Genomic DNA, 22,128 nt, shown 5'->3' on the forward strand with positions numbered 1-22,128 from the left:
GGTGGCTTTATAGACCAATACTAGCTCAACTGGTGAAAACTGAACGGAGATATCTATATATGCTGAACCATGCTACCAGGGAAGTTTGAAGCCAGCCTGGATTACAGATAGAGTCTCAACCTTGAAAATCCAAACAAAAAAGAATTCACTGCATTATACATCTCCTCCTTCTGCCTTATAAAATGTACTTAAAATGTAGCGAGAAAGGTTGGAAATATTTTAAAAGAAGGTTTGGGATTCTTTTATGATATTTGGTCTCCATAATTTCCTTGTTCTGGGCTGTTGTCTGGGATCTGACATAGAAAGTTATTTTCAAAGATATTCTTTACATGTAAGAAATTTATTTGTCCATTCACAAACAGTACTCTGAAGAGTGAAGTACCTCAGGATCAAACGATCAGCATGATTCTACTAGAGACATGGCCAGGGAGCACTTTGCCCTGCTATAAATATTTAACAGTTTTGTGGCCCATTTGAAAGGCATCGGACATCAATCAAAGGCAAGGCGTCGTGGCATTCATCACACTGAGTTTACAGGAGAGCTGTCATCCTTATGTCCTTGGGTATGAATTTCATTCATAAACACAGCGTCAAATGCACTAGGTTTGTCTTTGGGGAAATCATCGTGTGGGGGTGGTCCAGCAGGGGAAGTGATTTGGAAACGGAAAAGGATGTTGGGGAACTGACACTTCAGGAGCTGCGGTCCAACCAGAGCCAAAAATAAATAAATAAAATGCACACTTCAAAAGGCATCTGGCAAGGTAGATGAGCTGATGTGCTTTGGGATATATACATTCACCCTTTATTTTATCAGCAACTAACTTCTCTTCACCAAGTACTAACTTTCTGTGATTAGTGATTAGTGATGTTGAGATTTTGCATCCTGGCCTTGGCTCTATCCCCAAGCTTAATCTTAGATGATCTTACAGTTCTTCCTATGTGCTGGAAACTATTTTCTTTCCTTTTTTTTTTTTATTGTGAAAATACCGTACAGAGGGGTTACAATTACATGGGCAAGGTAATGAGTACATTTTTATCAAGCATTTTCTTTTTTCTTTTCTTTTCTTTTCTTCCTTCCTTCCTCTCCCTCTCTTCCTCCTTCCCTTTCTTCCTTCCTCTATTCTAAGTACTTTATGAGCCAATAGAATCCCCAATCTTATGAGTAAATATAATTACAATCACCTTCATTTTATAGATAACAAAACTAAGGGACAGAGATGGCACAGATGGAAGTTTCTGAGTCTTTTCACAGAACACCTATTGATGATGACCCTCAGTAAAGCACTAAATAACTGTGCAAGAAGCTTGGCTCTAGAATCAAAGGGGTGCAGGGGTTCAGTGGCTGTTCTATGAACTGCGATATGTAACATCACTCTCTCAGCCTTCTTTCCTTCCACAATTCTTTTATAATGAAGTCTAATTTATATACAGCAAGATCTACCCTTTTGGTATACAGTCTTTAAGTATTTGGCAAACGTATACACCATCACCATACTTAAGATGGGATCTTTGGGGCACCTTGAAAATTTCCTCCACACCCTTTCATAGACAGTCCTGGTCCCTACCCCAGCTCAGAGAACCCAAGGTTTTAGCTAGGCTTCCATGACTTCCAAAGGATCCTTGAGTCAAACTCAAGAAAGCATTGGGAATATATGAGGAAATCACGTTTTATTTTTATTTACTTTTTGTTAATAATCTCAAGCTGAAATCTAGCATTCTTTCATATATGAGTATAGGTTATAAACAACAGAAATGCCCATGTCTGTGACCTGACCACCAATGGAGAGCCTATATAACACATTACTGGGTATAACTATATTGGAAAATACGGTTATACTTCTGGTAATTCTGACATTACAGTTAGGAGAACCATCACCAGAAGCTGCATTTTACCACATAAGTAAATTTGTGCCATACTGGGGATTGAACTCAGGGCCTGGCAGTACTTTCAACTCAAGCACAACCTTCTGGGTCATGCCTCCCCAAACCAGGACCTTTGTTTTCTATCAGTGGCATTTAAATTTAGTTTAAAAAATGTTCCTAAATTTAATTAATTAATTAATTTTATCATAAAGGTGATGTACAGAGGGGGTCACAGTTATGTAAGTCAGGTAATGAGATTTTTTTCTTGAAGAGTGTCATCTCTTCCCTCATTTTCGCCCAGTTTTTTTTTCCCCTCCCGACCGCCATCCCCCACAAGTTGTATGGTTCATTCATAGTTAATATGTTTTTCCTGAAAAGGGATCCATAGCTTTCCAGAACCTACTGTACAAAACTCAAGTTTGGGTAAAGTAAGTCACTGGTAATGTATTCTATCAACAACAAAGAAACAGAATATACAAGCATGCAAAAAAAATAACAAAACAAACAACCCGACTTCTGCAACCCATCCAGGCAACATTTCTGTGGAGTGAAACATACAGTGATGAATAAGATTCAGGTAATTCCCAGGCACATGTAGGAATTATGGCTCCTCCCCCCCCCCCCCCCCCCCCCCGCCTCCCCCCTTAAAACTGATGGTGGAAGCGGAGCAGGCCTTCGCCCTGGAAGAGCACTGCTCAACAGCGCCACCTGCCTTCTCTGCATGGACTACAGACCAGCTCTTCCAGCTCTTAGCAGCAACTGACCGACTCAGACAGAGAGACAACCAACTAGGAGCTCAGGACTGATCCACCAGCCTAGCAAACACACACCCCTTAAATAAATGAATAAAATATTGCCAAGGGAGATTGGGCTAAATTCTGAAGCTAGTGTCACAAGGCAAGACTAAAAGGATGAGTGTAAGATTCTCAGTCACAAATTACACGGAAGCAACATAAAGTAAAAAAAAAAAAGTATCAGATGTTGTTGATAGCAATCAGATTTCATTTCTACCATCAGTCCCGGGTGTTCACATATCTTTGTCCCCAGCTGTCTCCCTACTACCTGCCCAGTGATTGCTTGAGCAAACAGAAGGGGTGTGGTGATGATGTACTATTGCTTTAAGACTTCCATCCTCTTCTCTAGTTTCTCAGCGTTATTGTCTCCTGTCCACAGGCAACCTGGCATTGGTGGTCTTCCCACAATGCTTTCTGCACAATACATCCACTGTACCCTGCCCCCACAGTGCTCCTTGACATGTAGATCCCTCAAGCTCATCATTTTCACTTCCTGAGATGAAGAGCCACAGTCACCTTGCGCAGGCGTTGGGAGTAGTCTGGTCACACAGTGCCCCCTACTGGCCATGAGGGAAAGTTCACACCCACAGCACAATTTAAAATAGTAAAGATTGGACCCCATAACTTTTAAGATAAATCTTATCACAAGAACACACATAGCTTTCTTTTGGCCCCACTGTGCACAAGGGCTTCAACTGAAATGTTAAGGGTCCTTTAAAAGACAGCTGAACAGGCTATCATTTCAGTATCAGGTGAATTAAATGCTGGGTTCCAAGGTTAGTTCTCATGACTGTGGATAAGATGTTATCAGTATTCTGGGATGAGCTCAAAGCTCAAGGAGGTGAAGCAGTAAATCATCACAGATCCAAGCAAGTAAGTGGGGAGACCAGAGTGAACCCCGGAGGACATGTTCAGTTGGTCCCACCATACCACGGTGCCCTCTCGTTCTACAATGCTGCAAGACGGGGGAATGGAACCGCGGATGCCAGGTGTTAATTAGTTTCAAAGTCTATCATCATGTTAGCTTTTGTTTATACCTGCACAGCTTTAGCTGAGGCTTCACAAAGAACACAGGCTGTTTGCTGAACCTTGCACACAAAGATGGTTTCCAAGGGCTTGATAATTAAAATGGAGACTCTGCCATCTATCCCCACCTCAGACATTAAGCAACAGATAGCCCAGGCTCGGGGCCTCCAGCCAATGCTGGAAGGTAGCAGCCTTCCTTCCTCTCCCAGTTAAGCATGGTGCCTGCACCTCTGGGACTGTAGTGGAAAGCCTTATATCATACAAACAGACTTAAAAATTCTTCAAGATGTTTTTCAAAAGTGTTTCACTACGAAGTCCCAGCTGGCCTCAAACCTGATGATCCTCCTGACTCCACCCCCAAGTGCTGCGATTGCAGGTGTACCCTACCATGCCATGCTAAAATAGATTTTTAAAAGTATGACTGTACGCATGAGTGCACGTGTTTATTTGGTAGAAGATTAGAGACATTACGTTCTTCTAAGAGATTCCACCAGACAAAGCTCCAGAACTGGAGGAGAGAGTTTCCTCTCCTCACCTGAACAGCAATCTATAGGTAATGCCTGGCAGGAACATTATTCGGCTTGTTGTCAGTTCTGTTCTGATTAATAATGTCTGTCCTGGCATGGGAAGTGAGGGAGATACTTTCTCTGCATTCTTTGCTGTCTTCATGGGAACATCACATCTAGTTATCAGCACTGAAGTAGCTCAGAGCTGGCAGTTAGGACTGAGAAGAAAAATCCTGGCACGGACCTCAGAAATTTAAACCAGAGAGGACTGAGCTGTGAAAATACAATGGTCCATGAGATTTCTCCTCAGTAGTAATAGGATAAGCCTTTGGGTGATCCTGGGTGCTGAGATGACAAAAGGGTCACAAGGTCAAGGGTCAGGAGGGGAGAAGACAAGAAACAGGGTTGAGAGCTTGTATTCTGTCCTGGCCCAAAAGACTCACAGATATGGGACCATTTATAGGACCTCACATTTTTCTTCCTCCAGTCAGCTCTTTAAAGCTTTTTTCTTTTTAGCAAAGTCTGCTTTGAAATGTCAGCTCATCTCAGGTGTGCTAAGAGGTGTGCTAAGGTTTTTTTTGCTCCATGTTTAGTGAGAATAGCACAACGGTGAGGATGAATACCTTGTGGGATAGGGGAGTGTTGGAAAATCTCCAGTTCCAGGAAGACCCAAATTTCTAGTTAGTACTGGAAAGCATTAACCCCTTGTGATTTCCCTGGGAGAAGTTATCTGGGATAAAATAACTCTGTGGAATGTGCTGTATTTTACATAATATGTTATTATATATTTAGTAACTCATGATACAATCATATACCTTTCTTGGCAATTCACAGTGTTAGCTAGGTCTCCTAAGAATTCCTGCTGTAAAGGTGCTCTTCTCTGGCATTAACTTAGTCTCTCCTAAATTTGAACACAGGCATTTTTTTTCATAATGAATAGTTTGGGAAACACAGATCTTAGGATGAAGAATAGAAGGTTATGGTTTTTTTCCTTTCTGTTTGAAGATTTCCTTTGCAGGGCTCTTTCTTGCTTTGGACACTTGCATGTTTGGTAGGTAGCATTCCTTTTGTTCTTCTTCATTATTGTAGCCAGTAAGAAAGGTGGGTAAATGTTAAGGATAAATTGATCAGCTATACACAAATTATTTGCATATTGCAGATCACAAGGCCTGTAATGAAGAGAAGCTAATTGTTTTTTATCAATATTCTCAAGCTTTCAGCATTAACTATGCAATGGAAATGTAAGAAAGGGGACCAGCATGCCTATAATGCCAGTGGTGGATGTCGAAGCAGGCAGATGGCAGTATGGGGCAGAAAGACAAATTCCATCAGGTGCTGGTCAGGCATGCATGCAATCCTTGCTACACAAAGAGGCTAAGGGCAGGAGGATCATGGTTTGAGGTCAGCCTAAGCCTATAGTTGAGACCACTTCTCAACCAATAGTTGGGCATGTGCCTGTCATCCCAGCTATATGATTGGAGGCTGAGATTGGGAGGATCATGGTTCCAGAATAGTCCTGGCTGAAAAGTCCTCGAGACCCCATCTCAACAGAAGCTGAGTGTGGTGGCACACACCTGTCAGCCCAGCTATGAAGGGTACTATGTGGAAAGTCAGATCCTATTTCAAAAAATAACCAGTGTGGGAAAAAAAGAAGGAAAAAGAAAAAGGAGGAAATAAATAAGTAAATAATGTGCATGCAATTGACAAGACAGCTGGCTGGTTCTTAAAGGTCTTCAGAACCGATAGGTGGTCAGATATAGCGGCTCAGAGTAGCATGGCTCTGGACCTATTCTTTCATGTCTCTGCTCACTCTGCTTCTCCACAACTGTGTGACCTTAGACATGCTACAAACCTCTCTGTTCTCAATCGCCTCAGTGGAGGCAACAATACCTCCTATTTCTGTGAAGGCCTAAATGAGTGAACATCTGTAAGGTGCTGAACAGGGTATCTGGCATTTGGCTGGGAATCTTTTGGTTCTTTAAAAGTTAGGAACATACAGGATCATTTAAAATGAGATACTGGGTTTTATTTCCTGCCCACTCCCCCCTTCAAAAAGAATTATACTTTTTGCTACAGGCTACGAAATCAAGCAATTTTTGCTATCACTAAAATGAATGAAGATGACATTTTAAACTACTAGGATGTTTTCTTTGGGAAAAAACCAACTAGGAACTTTTCCTCTGAACATTTAAATATGATAAAAATACATAACCAAACTTACCATTTAAGCCTGTGGTAAGTGAGCAATTTGTTGGTGTTAAGTACATGCGTATTGTGTGCAACCAGCATCCTATACATTTCCAGCAGAGTCATACAGCGTTTGTCTGCTTGTAGCAGACTCACTTCTCTGAGCACCATATCCTTATATTTCATCCATATTTGGCATGTGTAAGAATTTCACTGTATGTATATTCTCAATTGTTGCATGCTTTACTTATGAACAGGTCATGTACACTGTACAAAGATTTCTTTCAGGTCACCTTTGCCTGTCAAATACATATTACTGTAACAATCTACAACCATTCAAATCTATCATGCTCCTCTTCATTGTATCCCAAAGCACCAGAAAAGAGAGAAAGTAGGAATTGATGTTAAACATACAAAGCACAGTACAATGCCCGCATGGGTAATGGACCATCAGCTCTTAATACAGTGAAGCTAAGGATGGAAATCCCAGCATGGGTAATCAACCATCAGCTCTGATCGTCTGTCTAGTGGACTTAAGCTGCTTAAATGTTCAACAGTGAATCAAGAGAAAATAGTTCACAAATGTACAAAATGTATAAAATATTAGCATGGTAGGTAACGTGTCTAAGAACAGTATAGTTAGTACTCTTTGTCTTTTTCTTTCTTTCCTTCTTCTTTTTCTCTTTTTTTGATTCTGGGAAGAAAACTTCTATAGCATGGAAGTCTATCTTCTACTAGAATGTAGAGGACTACGTGTATTCACTGATTTTCTCCATTTCCAGTTACGTGTCTTTGAATGTTGGTGGTGCTGAAGTTTCCCGTTGGGGCTCACACTTGCTAAGCAGAGGTTCCACTGGGTGAGTCACACCGTTAGCTCTTTTGGTGCTCTCATTATTTCTGAGATGTGGGGGGTCCTCACTTCTTGCCAGAGCTGGTCTGTACTGTAATATTCCTATTTATAATGCTCACTGTAGCTTGGATGATAGGAATATACCACCCAACCCAGCTTGGGATGGGCGTCTCAAACACTTTTTGCTCAGGCTGACCTTGAACTGCCATTCTATCTTCGCTGCCTAAGTAACTACGATTACAGATAGGAACTGAAGCTCAACCCAAGTGTTTTGAAAATCTGTACTAGGATATACCCAATCCTCTCTACCTGACCAGTCAATTGTGAGTTTACACACACAGGCACAAACCCAGACGCCATTACCTTTCACTAGTAGGTATTCTCTTGCCTTTCTTCTGAGTTCACGGTAATGATCCTTGGATTCTGCAGGCTCTGTGCTGACATCATCTTTTGCTTTCCCACATTCTTTCTTCTGGATTCCTCAGCCAAGCCTGGAACACAGAGCAGAGCGGTTCCTTCACTTCTGCGGGCATGTGGGAAGGGCCACACATCTTTCTAACGCTTCCCCTGGCGAACTACAGTTTAATGACAGTTGAAGAAATTCACCCCATTAGATGAGATTTAGATTAGAACACCCTCAAAACACAGAAGAAATGGAGGCTGTTCTTAACAACTAGAGATACCCTATGATTTGGTTTCTCTAACAACGCATGTCACTGAATATTTTGTGTCAGACCTTCACTGTCTCTAGAAGATTCTGAAGTTTAAGTTAACTACAGTCAAGGTTGATGGAGTAGCAGCAAAAACTCAAAAGCACATGGCTTAAGAATTACATGTATCCTATGTGATTTTTTTTGGTTTCTTTTGTATGTTCTTCCCCATGATTCTTCCCCCTGTTGTCACTGTATTTGATTCCGGTGTCCTGCATCTTGGATATACATTTTTCTATTTGGGGGAGGGGAAGGGAAATAACAAAATGCTGAAACAAGGATACAGGTTGACCCATTGTAACAATGGGTCAAGATACTATGTTGAAAACAAACTTTATAACTTGGGGGGGCGGGGAGGGAGGAGTTGGGGAGGTGGAGGAGGAAGGGATGGTAGGGGAAAAACAAAGGAGGAGGTAACAATGCTCCATAGGAAATGTACTCACTACCTTACTTGTGTAACTGTAACCCCTCTGTACAGTATCTTTACTATATATATATGTATATATAAGAATTATGTGTATTAGAATTATTGTAGCCAGTATGGCCTCTCTGGTCTGGTTTGTAGCAGATGTTAGCTGTGATGGGAAGGTAACATGGTGAATACTGATGACATTTAGGTCATTCCTCACACTGTGTGCTTCCTTTATTTATATGTATTAGTCATTCTGTCTTTGAGAGAGACTCAAACAGCTTTGTCTCAGAAGCTGTGCTTCAGTCAACAAACATGCTGACCCCTTGTTAAAGGCAAGGCCAAACTGCTTCACATACACCAGGTTGTAAAAACTGGACAAGGAATAGATGGAACGTCCATTGGAGTTAGTGCTCAGAACCACTTTCAGTTTCCTGGTGGTTAATTAGAGATAAGAGTCTCAGGGACTTTCCTGCCCAGGCTGGCTTTGAACTACAGCCCTCGGATCTCAGCCGCCTGAGTAGCTAGGATTACAGGCATGAGCTAATGGTGCCCAGCCCCAATATTCTAAGGGCTGAGCTACAGATCAAAGCATTGTCTCCACAATTCAAGTCTCTTCTTATTAATTTTTTTTTGGTCGGTCATGGGGCTTGAACTCTGGGCATGAGTGCTGTCCCTAAGTTCTTCAGCTCAAGGCTAGTGCTCTACCACTTGAGCCACATGCACCACTTCCAGTTTTCTAGTGGTTTACAGGAGTTAAGAGTCTCACAGACTTTTCTGCCTGGGCTGGCTTTGAACGGAGATCCTCAAATCTCGGCCTCCTGAGTAGCTAGGATTACAGGCGTGAGCCACTGGCGCCCAGCCCTGATTCAATCCTTCTTACAAGGCAATATTTTTTTTTTGGTCAGTCATGGAGCTTGAACTCTGGGCTTGGGTGCTGTCCTTGTGCTCTTCAGCTCAAGGTGAGTGCTCTACCGCTTGAGCCACAGCGCCACTTCCACAAGGCAATACTTTTCAGTATATCTTTTAGGAGGAAAACACAGATTATTTTAGGAAATAAAAACTAAACTATTTTATTTGCCTTCAACTTTAGCTATTTCTGGGTGTGCAGGCTTGAACTCAGGGCTTTGTGTTCTCACTTTTTTTGTTTATTTGTTTTTTGTTTTTGCTCAAGGCTGGAGCTCTACTGCTTAAGCCATACCTCCACTTCAGCTTTTTGGTAGTTAATTGGAGATAAGGGCATCATGGATTTTTCTGCCTGCATTGACTTTGAATTGTGATCCTCCGATCTCAGCCTCCTGAGTAGCTAGGATTATATGTGTGAGCCACAAGCCTGGCTCAGAATTAGATTTGAATAGGGAAAGCTGGTATCTATAGTTCTCCTTATGAGTGGGGAGAAGATAATGGTTTGGGTACTAAAATAAGTACTAAAATTATAAGGAAGAACTCTCTACTTATTCTCTTGGTCCTTACATTTCTTAGTAAAATAGTGGGCTCAGGACAAATACGTAAGTGATGGATTGTAGTCTAAGACTCTACTTCACAGGGAAGATAAATGAGGCCCAGCGACAGAGACCAAATTGCAACAGGAACAGTATGGGCCAAATCTTCGTATCACTCATGTTTCTTGAGGGGAAAAGCCTGCAAACACAGACCCACCAAGAAGTAGTGAGCACTGGATCCTGGTGGCTCACACTTGTAACCAGGAAACTGATATCTGAGAATCACAGTTTGAAGCCAGCTTGGACATTAATTGCCAAAAAGCTGAACGTGGAGGTGTGATTCAAGTGGTAGAAGGCTAGCTTTGAGCAAAACAGCTGAGAGACAGCTCCTGTCACTGAGTTCAGGACCAGAAAAAAAAGTAGCTAGCATGATGTATAAGGATTCAATCCTTGCTTCTTTAACAAAGACCACACAGTTTATATCAACTCAAGTCATGAGGACAGAAAAAGAGAAATAAGCAGACATGTCTTGATTGCCTAGACTAGCTACCATTTACTGACTGTCAACCATACGCCATATACTAATGGCAGACCAGCCTGTACATTGTCACGTAAAAATCATGCAGATATCATTACAACGTGAAGATGAGGAAACTGAGGCAGAAAAATTAGATAAGGCAGCTATACCCAGCTATACTCAGCAAGTTCTCTGACTCTATGGCCCCATGCACCAACTTCCTGTCTGCGTGAAGCAGCATGACCAGGGAAAATCTGCATCTATAACAGCAACAGGATGGACAGTATTGGAAAGGAAGATGAGAGGAGAAATGAATTAAGAGGGTTATGGGAATCTATTCTATAGTGATTCTATCATGACCAATCTACCTTAAGATTTGGGAATGCACCAATATGCAAATGGAGTGAGAATATACAACCACACACCTTCAATTCAGTAAAAGATTATGGCATTAGGTCAGAGTCAAGGTTCCACTGAATGAGGGTGGATGACTTTTGCAAGGACTACCATTACCAAATACCATAGGTTGAATGGCTTACAGCATGGAAATCCACTTTCTGGGGGCTAGAAGTCGGTCCAGGGACATGGGAAGGATTAGTTTCCACTTGGTTTCTCTTCTGGGCATGCTGTTCACACATGCATCCCTAATGTCTCTATGTGTGTCCATTTCCTCCTCTACCAAGGATATAAATAAGACTATATAGGGCTTGTCCTAAGAGTTTCATTTTACTTAATCACCAGTTTAAAGGCTCTGTTTTCAAATACAGTTACATGTGAGACGCAAAGTACTAGGGCTCCACTTTATAATTTTATGGGGGTACAATGTGGTCAATAACATGTGCTGAGAAATTAGTTCTGATACCAAAGCAATGAAAATCCAGGCACCAGAAAAGTAACATTTAGCTTCATTCATAAAAAAGTTGAAGCCTTCAAGTTCAGGAACCTAAGCAGTTACTACAGGTTTTAGATTAGAAACAAAAAAGGGAGAAGAGTTGTGACTCAGTCAACCCCATTGCGTTTATTGTCAGAAAATGACTCCCCACTGGTTAAATCCAGCCTTCTGCTGATAGTCTGTATTCCACTTGATTTTTATTTTTATTTTTCTGGTCATGGGGCCTGAACTCTCAGCCAGGGCACTGTCCCTCAGCTCTTCAGCTCAAAGCTAGTACTCTACCACTTGAGCCACAGCACCACTTCTGGCATTTTCTGCTTTTGTGGTGCTGAGGAATCGAATCCAGGGCCTCATGCATGCAAGGCAAGCACTCTAACACTGAGCCACCTTCTCAGCCCTCCACTTGATTTTTAATGCATCTTGCATTATATAAAAAGGTCCACATTCTTTTACCACATCATTGGGCTCTCTATTTTGACCCACTGATCCATTTTGCAATTCCTCTCCACCCAGTAACACGCACAGTGTCTTGATTACTATGGCTTCATAATACATTTTGATAGTTAGAGAAAGGTCTCATAATTTTGCAAAGGTATTCTCAATACAGTATTAACATTTACAATTCCATTCCAATTTTAGATCACTGTTTGGATTTTTATTTAAAATTGCAATGAATTTACAAATATTTATAAATGCTCAACATTATTGACATTGATCTCTTTCCATGAATATGGTACACCCTGTCTTTTGTTTCAGTGCTAAAGTGATCTCTTTTAAAAAAAAAAGCAAACCTGACTTTATCTTATATCTTCTATTAGTTATTAAGCTTTAACTATACCAGTTTTCCTCATGGACGCCAAATACACCAAGTCAATTTCATCTTGGGACTCTTGTCTTTCTTCTAAAAACATTTCCCTGGACATGCACATTCTGGTTACTCTTCAGAACTGGCCCTGCAGCTTGGGTATCCTCTGTTTCAGAGAAACCATCTCTGCTCACCTCAGAAGATCCCTCCAATCATCTAGCATGGCTTATTTCCTTGGTTTCTCTGTGGCACTTGCCACCATTTGCAAGGACCCTCTTTAACTTTTTATGGGCACTTCTCCACAATGGAGATTAAACTACACAATGCAAGACCATGTTGTATTGTTCGTTCCTGTATCTACGGTACCTATCTATGAGAGTTCTGGCACACAGTGCTCAGTGTTTGTTGAGTACATGAGTAAATGAATGATTTACAGCTGATTGTTCTTTTGCTATTTCTTTTCTCCCAGTGGTCTCACATACATTAGTAAGGAACTTTCTGTAGACAAGTGTAGCCCCCCCCCCCACAAAGGGACTACTTAGCTGAAAAATTGCCATAAAAATTCTTTAAATATTTATGTTTGGCTTATGCAGGTCCTGGGTGAGAGTGAAAGTTCTGTTCTCCATCCATGCCATTGTTCCTGCTAAACTGCTCATAGTTTATTTATTCAAGGCCAGAAACGTCTTAGCCATTCATAAATGTTTATTCATCCACCTGTTATGCTTATCTTCCTGTCTAGCACAGATGGGACATGGGAGAAGAAGGCAGTAATGAAGTTTGAATTCAAAACCTATGCTATGCTTCCTGGACTACTTCACCAGTTGTCCCTGATTAGATATTCTGGAATTTTATTTTACAGTTGTTGTTTTTTTTTTAATGGGTCTAAATTTGTTAATCAGGAAGATCAGGAGTCCCACCTAAAAGACTCTGATCCTACAAACTTAGGGTGCTTCCTGGGAGTCCTCACTTCCAATAAGCACTCTTGCTCATTCTGACATAGGAGGCTCACAGACTATTCTTGGAGAGATATTCACCTAAGCCAAGGCAATTTACTGCCATCTTTATTTAAGACCATGAAGCCTCCCAGACACCAAGGGGCATATGGAGTTGCCTATGTGCTCAGTGACACAGATCTGTGTTCAAAAAGAGGCTTTAGCCAGGTGCTGGTGGCTCATGCCTGTAATCCTAGCTACTCAGGAAGCTGAGACTTGAGGATTGCAGTTCAAAACCAGCCTGGGCAGAAAAGTCCATGAGAATCTTGTCTCCAATGAACTACCAGAAAACTGGAAATGGTGCTGTGGCACAAGTGGTAGAGCATTGGCTTTGAGCTGAAGAGCTCAGGGACAGCGCCCAGGCCCAGAGTTCAAGTCCCATGACTGACAAAAAAAAAAGAGGGCTTAGAGGGTCCATGTCCCCCCACCAAGGCCCTAGGAACGCGCATGTCTGTGAACTACACATAAGCAACCAGGGAAATGCTTACAACTGGCAGCGTGGACAGTGGGGCTCTGGGATGTGCTACTTTGCACCTCAGTTTCTTCCTATGCAAGATGAGGAGCTGGGCAGTGTGATGATGTGTGGCATCATAAGAAGCTATGGATGGGCTGAGAAGGTAGCTCAGTGGTAGAGCGCTTGCCTTGCATGCATGAGGCCCTGGGTTCGATTCCTCAGCACTACATAAGCAAAAAGAAAAAAGCCGGAAGTGGTGTTGTGGCTCAAGTGGTAGAGCACTAGCCTTGAGCTGAAGAGCTAAGGGACAGCGCCCAGGCCCAGAGTTCAGGCCCCATGACCGGACCCCCTCCCCCCAAAACAAAAAGACGCTATGGTGGTTCTTTCTCCCCAGTTCCTGGCACTGAGCTTCTGAAAATTCTTAGAACTTGCCGAGTGATTAGGAATATCTTTTGTTAATAAGCCCCTTTCAAACACTCCTGAGCTGATGCTGGTTAATGAGCTGACTGGTGGCTGGGAGCCAGGAGACAGCTTCAGGATGAGGGCTGGCTGCCAGAGGAACCAGTCATGTGATGGATTAGAGGGTGGGCACTTTCAGCCTCCTCTCCTGAGCTGACGGGAGAGGACAGAGTTCAACTCAATCACCAATGACTGAGATTGACTCAGTCATGTCTACTTAATGGAACCTCCTTGAAACCTGTAGACAATGGGTTGGAGACAGCATCTTCCTGCTAGGAGACACCCCAATACTCAACTAGAACTGAAGCCCCTACTCTTGGAACCCCGCTAGATCTCACTCTTCAGTTCCTCCTTCATCTAGCTGGCCATCTGTGGCCTCTCTAGGAAACCAGTAATAGAATACAACGTGTTTCTCTGAATTCTCTGAGCCAGAATAGCCAACAGTCAAACCCAGGGAGGGGAACAAGAGAACCCCCTATTTGTAATCAAGTTGGTAAGGGGTACAGGAGGTCTAGGACATATAATGGTTTCAAATGGGACTGAATCATTCCTGTGGGCTCTAATGCTACCTCCAGACAGTGTCTGGACTAAATGAATGGGTTGAACTAAATTGTGGACATCCAAGTGGTATCCAGAGAGTCTGAGAACTGATTGTTTGGTGTGAACAAAAAAAAAAACCCGACAAAAGTATTCATTGCATGAGAGAAATGTTTTGTGTATCAAAAGTATTTTTTTTTCTTTCAAGCAGGTAATTTTAAGAGTCCAAAAACTAACAATGCATGGCTATCTTTATGGCTGGCTCATTTTCTTCTCTATGTTCCAGTTCTTCTAGGATGAGCTTTTATGTAATGAAAAAGAAATGACCAAAAATATCTAAAAAAGAGAAAAAAGACAACATTTCCTATTGTGTCTGGCCAAAGGAAGATTCTGAGATGGTCCGAATTTAAATACAAGGGCCAAAAACTATAGAGAAGAGGAGAGACACAAAGAGGAAACTACAAAGCCAGACCCAGGTTCCCAGATATATGTCAAAACTTTGACTTAGTGAGTACCACAGCAATTATACTTACCACTCACCTAGCCCCTAAACTTGTTGCTTCTCTTATGGACTCTCCATCCATCCTCAAAATTGTCCTGCTCCATTTTATCCAACCCTTCCTATCACAGCCAATGCTGTCCAAAGAAATTAATTTTATACAGCTTTATTTTCCTCCCAAAATGTCATTGTCACATTGCTTTGAGCTATACTCATGATTACAAGAATAGGACCAGAGCTAGATACAAGCTGGAAATACATCTCCCTTTTATGCAGAGATCCTTCATTCACTCTCAGACTTTCGAGTCTCGCGTGGCACAAAGCAGGCTAGCAGGAGCCACGCTGCTGCTGCTGTACCAGCACTGAGCTTAAAACGCTCGAGAACATAAAGAAACAATCCACCCATCCAGCAGTCTGTTTGCAGATTTGTTTTCATAGGCAGAAGTGGGTCTGTGACTTTAAACAAGAATGCGGTAACAGCTCGAGGATCCAACGGTAGCTGGTCTCACACCACACAGAGAAATTAAACAGTTCTTAAATATTTAATAATATCCTGTAATTTTTTTTCAGACTCCCAGGCTCCAAAATCATTGCCAAAGTAATTCCTAAGCCATAATTAACAACAACAACAAAACAAATAGGCAAGCTTCCAAAGTCTTCCAATGCCAGATAACCTCCTCCAGGCCCTCCCTCCCTCTACAGCCAGCATGAGGCAGACGAGGGACACACCCACCGTGAACAACAGAAGCCAGTGGGGTTTGGAACCTGCCTGGAACCGGAGTCTGCTGAAAGAGGCTGCAGAAAGAGGGCTGTGGTTAGAAAATCCTGACATGTGCAACACCCACTTATTAGCTCGTCTGGAGAATCACAGAGTAGGGTAGAGGGGGGACTGCTGAGGTCTTTATAAGCACAGTTCCCCATGGGATAGTTACAAATTCTGCTATCCCAAGTCTCCACAGGAAGCCAATCACTGGCTCTGGGGACTCAATCATGGATGCAGACATCCTTCTCCACCACTTCTGGTCAGCTCCTAGGAAAGACTTCCACCCACCCTCTGGCTGCTCAAGCCATAAGCCTAGATGTTCTTTGCTCTTGTTACCTCCTCTCCACTTGTAAAAGCCTAGCAGCCTTCCTTTACTGCACATGCTCCATAATCTTCCCACTCCTTATCTCCAAAGCCAATGCCATTCCTGCAAGCCTCTAGCATCTTTCCCCTAGACGAATTCGGCAACCTTATAAATTCCTCACCTGATCCCTGAGACTACTCTGTCTTCACGTGGCAACCATCTGAACATCAGGTCATTTCTCCCTCTAGCTTAAAACTCTCCATTGCCTTCTGAGTTTTACACAGATTAAACATAAATAGCAGCCTCCTCTGAGATCCCATCATACGCTCACTCCTGATTTCATGCACGTCTTCCCTTTGCCCCCACATGGGCCTCCCTGCTCCCACAGTACGTACCCAACCCCATTCTCATTTGCAGGGCCTCCGCTCTTGCTGACTTCAAGATGGGGATGCCATTTATTCCAGCTCAATTCACATGGCCTTCCTTGACCTCTGTAACCTAAATCTTATCAGTCCACTTTGAGCTCTCCTCTACCCTTGCTTGTTTGTATGATCCTGGAATTATACTTCCACTTACTAGTTTCCACCCCTAATGGAAAGTGAGATAAACATTGCTTTGTCCTACTCACAGCTAACCCTCCATCATCTGGACCGATCCACCAAGTCACCCGGTGACTATGTGTTAAATGAATGCATGAGTTGTTTTATAGCAAACAACTCCACTTCTTCTACTCAGAGTCAAAACTCTCTTTCCTGCCTGGAAGATAAGTGGTTAATTTGCAGAAGAGACCCATCCTGCTTTATAACTAACCTCACTGTTATGCTATAGCTAGGTTAGAATCTCTAGCATGGAGCACTAGGCGGGTGGAGGTAACTGCAGGCTGGCACTACTGGAAATGGAGGGTTTGGAGTCTGAGTGGGTTGTGCAGTATTTCATCTGTACTGATGGCAGTGGGCACTTTAAAGCTGTAAGGAAATTTGCTGGAGCACACAGTTCTGTAGCCAGGCTTTCAATATGAGGGGAAGTCATTTGGAACCCAAATAAGAGGATCATCTAACCAACAGTTTTAAATGGGTCTGAATCCAAGGCAATCTCATTCTGATATGCAGAGTGAACTAAAGAGTGGGAGTGTCTGCCAGTTTTCTGCCCAGGACAATAATTTATCAACCCATTGGTTGGCCACATGTAATAGTATACCTTCTTTAAATAAGTGAATAAGAGACTTGATAGATCATAGTGTGTAAATGCCAAGACCTTAATGTAGAGTCAAGATCTTAGAAGGTCAACGTCTAGAGATGACAATGAACCAATGAGACATCGCAAAAGACATTTAAAAAATCAACTTGATTAAGTACAACATCTATGTACAAAAATAGACTCTTGTTTGTGCTGGTACTGAGGCCTGCACCCAGGCCTGGCTCCCTCCCTTAGCTTTTCATTCAAGGCTGGCATTCTACCACTTGAGCCACAGCTCTGCCTCTGGTTTTTTGTCCATTAATCAGAAATAAGAGGCTCATACACTTTCTTGCCCATGCTGGCTTCAAACCACAACCCTCAGATCTTAGCCTCCTGAGTAGCTAGGACTATAGGCTTGAGCCATAGCCTCATTTTAAGGGCACAATTCAATGGGTTTTGACAAATACATACACTCCTGTACTCACCCATATAATCAAGATAAGAAACATTTCTATACCTTGAAAAGTTCCTGTGTGTCCTGCTCTAATTCTTCCCCCTCATTTCTCCTGTCCTACACACTAGTGATTTGTTTTTGTCATTACACATGATGTAGGCTTCTTATAATTTCACATGAATGGGAAAATACAATCTGAATTTTTGTGTGAGTGGCTCCTTTTGTTCAATCTCTCTCTCTCTCTCTCTCTCTCTCTCTCTCTCTCTCTCTCTCTCTCTCTCTCTCTCTCTCTCTCTCTCTCTCTCTCCTTCCTTTCTGCTTTTCTTTTTGTGTGTGCCAAGGAGCGTTCACTTGGCTTTTCTGCTCAAGGCTAGCATTTCTAGCTTTTTGCTGGTTAATTGGAGGTAAGAGTCTCACAGACTCTTCTTTTCCAGTTGGCTTTAAACCATGATCCTCATATCTCAGCCTCTTGAGTAGCTAGGATTATAGGCATGAACCACCAACACTTGGCTGGTGTTGTTTCTATAGACATTATTTATCTCAAATTGGCATATAATATTTGTACTTATTTTGGAGTTCAGTGTGAAAATCTGGTATATGTATACAATGTCAGGGTGATTGATTAGCATTTCCATTCAACATTGTCATTCTTTAAACTACTCCCCTTAATTGTTTTGAAATGCACAATGAATTATTATAGCTACAGTCATCCTTTGCTTATCATAAGGCTTTTGGGATTTATTTTTCTATTATAAGGCATCAAGACCTTAAAGGATTTTTGTTATTGTTGTTTCTTTTTTCTTTGCTGGGAATCAAAACCAAGCCTTGCATATGCTAGGAAAGTGACATTCCATTAAACTATATATACCCAAACCATTGTTCCATTATCCTTTATGGTTATATTATTATTAGTATTGTTGGTGTTATTGTTGTTGTTGTTGCCAGTTGTGGGGCCTGAACTCTGGGCCTGGGCGTTGTCCCTCAGCTCTTCAGCTAAGGGCTAACACTCCACCACTTGAGGCACAGTGCCACTTTTGGCTTTTTCTGCTTATGTGGACCTCATGCATGCAAGGCAAGCACTCTGCCACTGAGCCACCTTCCCAGCCCTGTGGTTGTATTATTTTATATCATTCTGTAGTATGGCTTTCACACCATCCACATAGCCATTCACCTGCATCAAATGGTGAATTTTGGCTTAGATCCCATTTGGGGTTGTCACGAACATTCCAGTCTAAATGTTTGTGCATGTACACATATATACTTTTTTCCTTTGGTAAATAACTTTTCGTGGAACTACTAAGCTTTATGATAAAGTTCTTTTAAAAATTTGTAGGAACATGAAAACAGCTCCAAAATGTTTTTTTCCTATTTTCCATTTCCAACAGCAGGGTTTGGAAGTTCCAATCATTTCATCCTCACCAATACATGGTATTCTCCATCTTTCAATTTTAGCCATTTTAGCGAGCACGAGGGGGATGTGATCGTGACCTGACAGCCATTTGAAGTGCTCATCAGCCGTTTGCCTAGCTTCAGAACAGGTAAGATGAGGGGCTAGATGTAATTCTATACTTGAGGTGCAAGAACTTGCTTTATTTAGTAAAAGTTTGAAAAATGTAATATGGGAAAGGATTTGTAAAATATTCACATTCTAAACAAAAACTGTTCATATTCTAACCTAAAAAACAGTGAAGTTAATAACATGGTAAAAACAAAAACAAGTCCACATTTTAGACAGGATTAGGAGCATACACGTGTAACACTGTTGTTCTCTGGAGACTGAGGTGGGAGGATTGCAGACTGAGGCCAGTCTAAGTAACAGGGGGAGATCTTGTCTGGAAAAAAAACCCCACATTTTTCTTTTTCTTTAAAAATTAAGTTTTTGTTTTTGTTTTTTTTTTTTGTCAGTCATGGTCTTGAACTCTGGGCCTGGGCACTGTCCCTCAGCTCTTCAGCTCAAGGCTAGTGCTCTACCATCTGAGCCACAGCACCACTTCCAGTTTTCTGGTGGTAAATTGGAGCTAAGAGTCTCACGGACTTCCTGCCCAGGCTGGCTTTGAACCCAGATCCTCAGATCCCAGCCTCCTGAGTAGCTAGGATTACAGGTGTGAGCCACCGGTGCCTGGCTTTTCTTTTTTCTTTAGTAAACATTCTTTGTACTCTTCAGCAAGTCAGACCTCCATATACACAGGTTTTGCATTCATAGAGTCAACCAAGTGCACACTGAAAATATTTTTCAATTGAGCATGTACAGATTTTCTTTCTTGTCATTATCCCCTGGAAATACAGTATAACAACCATTTACACAGCACTTACATTGTATTAGGCATTGTAAGTAACCCACTGATGATTTAAAGTATGTGGTATGGCAATTACTATGCCACTTCCTATAAGGAAGTTATGACCTTACAGATTTTTGAATCCCTAGAAGGTCCTGGAAGCAATCTCTTGGGAATACCACAGAGTGACTATATACATTTATATAATCCTAAGTGATCAGGGGGCTGACTTTGCAAGACAGGACTGGGACTGAATTATCTTGATCTTAGCAAAGACAGAAAAAGCTTTGCTCGCTTTGCTCACTCGACTGCATTTTATAGAGCATGGGCTCAATTATTCACACCATCTTTTTATATCCAGCCTCGTAAAATTGTAAGGTGAATCATTACAAAATTAATATTCAACAGGCTTTATATAACTCTGCTTAATGCAATGCATAACTCAGATTTTTATCACCCTCAGGCCTCTCAAGATCTATAACCGTAACCAATTTAATAAGATACCACGTATTTTAACTTTTAACGTTACCGCTGTGACCTCCATGCAACCAAACTGCTAAATGTAGACAAGACAGCCACGTAGTGATGATGGAAATGGGTGGCACCAGAAAGGTTCAAGATCTGCATGGAAGCTTCACATAGCAAACTAATGTAGCGTCTGTTTTCAGGAACTCGCAGCTTTAATAAAAAGCAGCTTCCAGAACACCCCACATAAGAACCACTACCAATTTGTATGCCCCGCCCAACACCCAAGTGTCTGACTCAAGTTATCATCACTTCCCAGTACGAAAAAATACTAATGAGAATCCCAGGCCACAGAAATACATGCATATTGCCTTGCATAATGGAGTTTATAGCTCCTGTAGTCCCACGATCATACTTCAAGGGAAACTAAGACCATGTCCCCTCTTCCCCTAAATTGTGAAATCACCACAGAGATATTCACTCAGTTAAATGTTGCTAGTAGATGAGGTATGGGGGTAAAAACAAACACAAACAAATGAGAATTGACCCTTAACTTTAGCAAGATGGTGGTGATCCTGACAATTTCCGGTTCTCAGGAGAGAATGTAGGGATGGTAACTGCTTTTTCATTACTATTTATTAATGGGTATGTGTGTGTTCTAATCTCTCATATCTACTAACCTCTGCATTACAGCCTAAGTAGCCATTCACAAGAAACAAACCAATGGGTAGGGTTGTGTTCCAATCGACCTTTCATGTTTTGAAAATAAAATCAGATCATTGGCTAGATTTAGAAATAAAAATGAAATTGCGCTGGGAGCTGGTGGCTCCCAACTGCAATCCTAGCTACTCGGGAAGCTGAGAGCTGAGGATCAGGGTTCAAAGCCTGTCCAAAGCAGGAAAGTCTGTGAGATTCTTAACTCCAATTAACCACCAGAAAACTACAAGTGGCACTGTGGCTCAAAGTGGTAGAGTGCTAGCCTTGAACAAAAAGGGGTCAGGGATGGTGTCCAGGCCCAAATTCAAGCCCCATGACTAAAAGAAAAAAAAAGAAAAGAAAAGAAAGAAAGAGAGAAAGAAAGAGAGAAAGGAAGGATAGAAGGAAGGAAAGAAGGAAGGAAGGAAGGAAGAAGGAAGGAAGGAAGGAAGGAAGGAAGGAAGGAAGGAAGGAAGGAAGGAAGGAAGGAAGGAAGGAAGGAAAAGGAAAAATGAAATTGCCAACCTGAGTTCAGACAACCAGTTCAAAGGAGCTGGTTATTAGATCTGGGTCTGTTGTTTCAGATTCTGAATTCCTTAGTCATGTGATTTTTTTCTTTGTTTTTCAGATTCCCCCTTCCTGTTCCTCACCCCATTTTCATGAGTCATACAGGTTCAGTGTAGACACTTTACAAACTCGGACAGGAGAAAAGAAAAACAAGTGTGGAATCATGTCTTACCCCAGCTCTGTGTTATAATACTCTTAAGCTTGAGGGACACAGTGTGGTCCCCCAGTCACACGTTTGTCTTCATACCCTCAGCTGGACAGCCCAGGACCATGGGAGTGCTCAGCCTCCTCCAGCCTCATCAGCAAAGTGGAGAACACAGGTCACTTATTGAAGGTGGTGACAACAGGTTGGGCATAGAAGTTACAAACCATTTTGCTCAGTGTCTGGCATTGAGCACTCAAAGCATTCACCACGATGCTATATCCTTCTAGAACATTGTTTATTCTTTCAAAAATAGAAACCAGGACTAGGGGAATATAGGTTA

General features: G+C 42.0%; 1 protein-coding gene across 2 annotated transcripts in view; it reads right to left on the reverse strand.

Moving 5' to 3' along the window:
• The window catches only part of Frmd4b (FERM domain containing 4B), a 273,238-nt gene that overhangs the window by 186,811 nt on the left and 64,299 nt on the right, over positions 1–22,128 (reverse strand). For both annotated transcript variants that reach the window (XM_070018941.1, XM_070018940.1), the window contains exon 2: positions 7,590–7,717. The gene's annotated coding sequence lies outside the window, so the exon portion shown is untranslated. The remainder of the gene's footprint in view (positions 1–7,589; positions 7,718–22,128) is intronic.

This window comes from Dipodomys merriami, unplaced genomic scaffold (assembly GCF_024711535.1).
Source record: "Dipodomys merriami isolate MVZ:Mamm:240054 unplaced genomic scaffold, mDipMer1.0.p SCAF_13, whole genome shotgun sequence".
In the NCBI taxonomy this organism is placed as follows: Eukaryota; Metazoa; Chordata; class Mammalia; order Rodentia; family Heteromyidae; genus Dipodomys; species Dipodomys merriami.